Source organism: Pleurodeles waltl, chromosome 1_1 (genome assembly GCF_031143425.1).
Source record: "Pleurodeles waltl isolate 20211129_DDA chromosome 1_1, aPleWal1.hap1.20221129, whole genome shotgun sequence".
Lineage (NCBI taxonomy): Eukaryota > Metazoa > Chordata > Amphibia > Caudata > Salamandridae > Pleurodeles > Pleurodeles waltl.
The window spans coordinates 78,149,379-78,154,223 of NC_090436.1; positions in this window are offsets into that span (position 1 = coordinate 78,149,379).

The window sequence follows — 4,845 nt, forward strand, 5'->3', positions numbered from 1 at the left end:
CAAGTGCCAGTGTTGGAGCCTCTATGAGAATAGTACTGCTGCTGTCTCGACTGGGGAACCAGTGAGTGGGGGATGTGATTGGTCCAGTCGTTGTTTGATTACACATTTAAAATCATCCCCTAATATCCACGGAATATGAGCCCATTGTGTTAATGCAGTAATGAGTCGAGAGAAGAAGGCAGATTGTGCCATGTTAGGAGCATATATCCTGCCCAGCAACACTGCCTCCCCATCCAAGAGCCCTTCCATCAGCACATATCTACCCTCCGGGTCAACGTCTGTTCTCAGAGGTTAGAAGGCGACTCCATGGCAAATCTGGAATAAGGCCCCTCGCACAAAGCCCGAGTATGTGGTACAGTAGCAGTGACTCCTCCAACGCCTCTGCAGGCGGGTTTTCTCCCTCCTCATCACATGTCTCCAGCAAGAAAGCAATTAGTACACCCCTTCTCTGTAGATATTGCTGTACAGAGTGCCTTTTTCTGGTGGTGCCCATACCCTAGACGTTCCACGTCATGAGCTTATACTTAGTCATCCTGCCTATGTATTAAAGCTGAGCCCCTGTAGTGGCTAACTCTGTGTCTTTGTACCATCCCTCCACGCCACGTTACCTGTTCCAGACCTGCAAAGATAAGTTGTTAGTGCATCACATGTTTTAACTGGTTGTAGAACCTGAACTCCAAACTCCCAACCCAGGGTAACTCCAAAACCTGGGGTCGCCCAAACAATTAACATTATAACCTATTGATGGGGCGATCCTACGTTGGCCGCCGTGGGCTCTAACTGCATCATGTAGTCAACTGGAAGGAAAAGAAGAAAAAGGGGGGTGCCCAGCGTTGTCAGGGGCTCAAAGCCCTATGTTGAGGGGAAGCAGCAGTATTTGAGTGAGCAATGCGCCAGAAAACCCTGAGTGTGCCAAACAACAACACTTTCTACAGGTTTCCATGGATCGCCATCCCCTCCCAACCATAACATCAGGCAGAGGCTGTGAAGTTATACTGTTTTCAGAGTGCATGGAGGTGATGTTGGCAGCATCATTATCTGGTGAAGAGTCCTGCAGCGAGCGTCTGTCCATAAAATGACTGCTGTGGCCAAAGCCTGGACTTGCTCCTCCCTGGCCTGCTCCAGCGAAGGGGTCCCTTGGACCGGAGTTCTCGGGTGGCAATGCAACCCCAACTCCATCCGCCTGTAGCCCTCGTGCCTCTATGCTGCCGCTCCGGGGAAGACTGTGACGAGGCCCTGTAGTGGCACTGTTCCACCCAGTTCCAGGCGTCCGTTGGTTCAGTAAAGAAAAAGGTTTTATTGCCCGCTATCACCTTCAGCTTCGCTGGAAACAGAAGCAAGTAGCGCAGACTGGCTTGTTGTAGTTTGCGCTTTACGCCAGGGCAAGAGGCCCTGTTGTGCTGCACTGAGAGGCTATAGTCTGGGAAGATGTAGACCCTGGCGTTGTCATACTGGAGGGGGGATGCCACCTGCGCTAGTAGCAGGAGGGCCTCTTTGTCCCTGTAGTTCAGGATGTGGGTGACCACGGGCCTCGTGGTGGGGTAGAGTGACCTCAGTGGAGGATGCTGCGCCAACACCCTGTGAGCGCTCTCCACCAGGAAGTTTGTTGATAGCTGCTCCAGTGCCACCTGCTGCCCTAACCATTAGTCAAAGACGGGAGTAGGGTAAGTGCCTTTCACACGCTCCGGGAATCCCACAATGCGGGTGTTATTTCGATGGGATCGTCCTTCGGAGTCCTCCGCTTTGGCTTCCAGTTCTTGGACTTTAGGGGCAAGAGAAACGCACCTGTCAGTCAGGCAGAGATCTGCTGATCAACTCTGAGAAGTCCCAACTCAGCTGCCACCGCATCCACCGTGGCACTTAGCTCCTGTTTAGTGGTCGTTATGGCCCCAAGGATTTGGTCCAGTTTGGCATCTGTGGTAGACAATGCCGTCAAGGGGGGGGGGGTGGGAACGAGGGTCACACATCCTGGAATTTTGAGTGTTTCCAATACCTGATTTCTGTGTTAGGGGTCTTGTCCTGCCCCAATGGCCCATTTTTGGTGCGTCAAATGAGCATGGTGTGCCACCTGTGAAGACTAGGTTGTCGATGCTGGCGGTATTATACGTGATATGGCCCACCTGGTCCAAGTCCACACCTCATGGCCAAGTTGTTAATTCTGCACTGGCTCTTATGATGCTGGTGTCGTGTGGAGGACAGAAGATTCAGAGGGAGCTCCCCACAATGCCCCCAACACCAGGTCTGCAGGGCATGGTTTGGGCAGCCAGGTAAAGTACTGTAGGATGCCCTAGCGCCAATGTCTGTAGCTCCACGGCTGCAGTGCCGGTGTCATCACTCTCCCGATCCCCTGGGGAAGAGGTGGGCCACAAGCGATCTCAGTGTGCAACCTGCTGGTTGTGGGTGGTGCTCCCTCTCTCCCCCTCAGCTCCAGGGGAGTTCACTTGTTCATCATCATGCGGCCTTCAGCAATACAGGGCGGCCCTTCAGCTGCAGCTGCCCCATGTCACCATCAACAGCACTCATCTCCCACAGGGTCACAGGTCAGTGAGGACCCCCAGCGCCAGCCTTCCACTTTGGGGGTCGCCTCAGCCAGCCAGTTCTGCTCCTGCGTCATCTCCCCTGTGCCTAAGCACTCCAACTGAAAGGGGGGGGGGGTTCACTTCAGGCCCCCGCGGGCCTAGGATCCAGCAGGCCGGAGAGTGTGGAGAGAAGTAGTACAGACAGCAGATGTGTGTGTGGGGAGGGGGGGACCACAGTAGCATGTATGGCTCCGGCTATGCTTTCATCTGTAGCCTAGTGTGCTGTGCCCCCTCCCCTATCCACTAGCCTCCCTCACCAGGCTTCGTCGACATTCTGTGTCGCAGTCACGGCCCTGGCCTCCAATTCCCTCACCTTGCTGCCCAGCAGAGGAAAACTGGCCGTCCCACCAGTGGGTCCACAGCAGGTATGTTCCTTCCACTGTTGGGCCCCCGGCCTCCCTTCCAACCGCATCCATCCTCATGGAGGTGGTGGATTTTAGACCCCGACTGGGCCTCTGTGCCGAGCTGCTATATCTGGGCACCTTGAGCTGCGATTTCGACCTACAAGCATCCCTGTTATGTCTGCCTGTCGGGCCACGACGTTTCTGGGCTGCACACGCGAGAATAGTGACAGACTTGGCAGAAACATGGTTGTCTGGCTGGAGCCATCTTACAACCCACCCACCACCTTGCGCGGCTTGCCACACCCCTCTTAAACAGTCTGTGCTTGAGTCCACTTGTCACCAAAAGATACCCTCAACACTGGAGGAAATCCAAGCTCGAAGAAAGGAAGGTTGGAGCTGGGGAGATTCTCCAGGCCAAGTTGATGCTAGTAGCTTCTCTGCACTGAAATCCCCTTCAAAGCCAAGAAAGCCTGGCACCAAGTTCGCAGGGATGTCATGAAGGCTTAGAAATGCAGGATGTGAGACAAAGAAACATATACATCGATCCTGACAAAGGACATATTGTTGCTTTACCTCTGCAGGACATGCCAGCTCATCCAAAGAGGCTATTTCCGAAGATAAATCGGGCATTTCCGAATTCCTGAATTCCCACAAAGCAAAAAGGAGGCCCAGCTTATCAGCAAGGCGTTGCCTAGAAAGCCACAGAGTATAGCCATATCAAGTTAATGCATCCATCATGTATCGTACAATTATTGTGAGAATGCCACCACACTACAATCTTCCACTGTCCCTAGTAGAGAAAGAGAGACTCAAAATGAAAAATAATTTAGTCTACACCTATGGTATAGACAATGTTGGAATGTTCCATAGATAACCATTGATAACTTTAAATGGGCTAGAGTGATGACACCAAATATCTAGAAATAATTTAACCTGGTGTCACTAGAAACACTCTATATCTGTGGATATACTGCCCTGTACTCTTTTTAGGTTGAAGCCTACAAGACATTGCAGCTGTCCGGCTTGCTAAAGACATCTTGGAGACATTCAGAAAGCTTCCCTGGGAATGCATTCTGTCCGTTGCTTACCCCTGGCTTTGTGGTTTGTAACTCATATTTTCTGGCTTTCGGTTTGCTGGCTTTATTTGTTTTAGGCTGTCCAGAGTGAGTTTAGAGTAAAACCTTTTCACACTACTTCTCGCTGTAGTCTTTCACAGGTGTCCCTTTCTATAAACAGGCCTATAAATCTTGCACTTATATTGTCATATTTGCTGTGCATTCAAAGACAAAGGTCAAATGTCTGGCTCGGTCTTCTTCCGCTGTTTACAAATTTTTCTCTGACTTCAAAGTGAGAGGATGTATGTGGACAATCTTCCTGGAAACTGCGGGTAGAAAATGTTTTTTTGTAGCACTCAACCTAATTTAAATGAATTGTGCAAGTATTTTACACTGTATAGTTTTCCTTGTAAAGTGTGTGTCTGTGAAAATGTATTGGTCATTTCAATTGAAAATGAGTTGCTGTAGTAGCAGTGTGCCACTACATCTTGCATACTCCACTGTCCGCCACTCCACTCTACACCACTGCAGTGCACTCTTAGCTCCTGCCATTACATCTGTACCATTCTACTTTACACCACTCCATGCCACTGCACCCTGTGCCACTCTGCTGTACTCTACGCCTCTCTACTCTACACCACTCTAGGTAATGCTGATGCCTTCAACACCACTGCACTCTACACCACTCCACTCTGCAAAACTGCACTCTACGCCAATGCATCCTACTCTACCACTGAAATCTATGCTCCTGCACTCTACATCAATCCACTGTATGTCACTCTAATCTACTCTTCAACACTGCACTCTACACCGTTATACTGTCACTGCACTCTACCCTGCACCACTCCACTCTACTTTCAAACAATC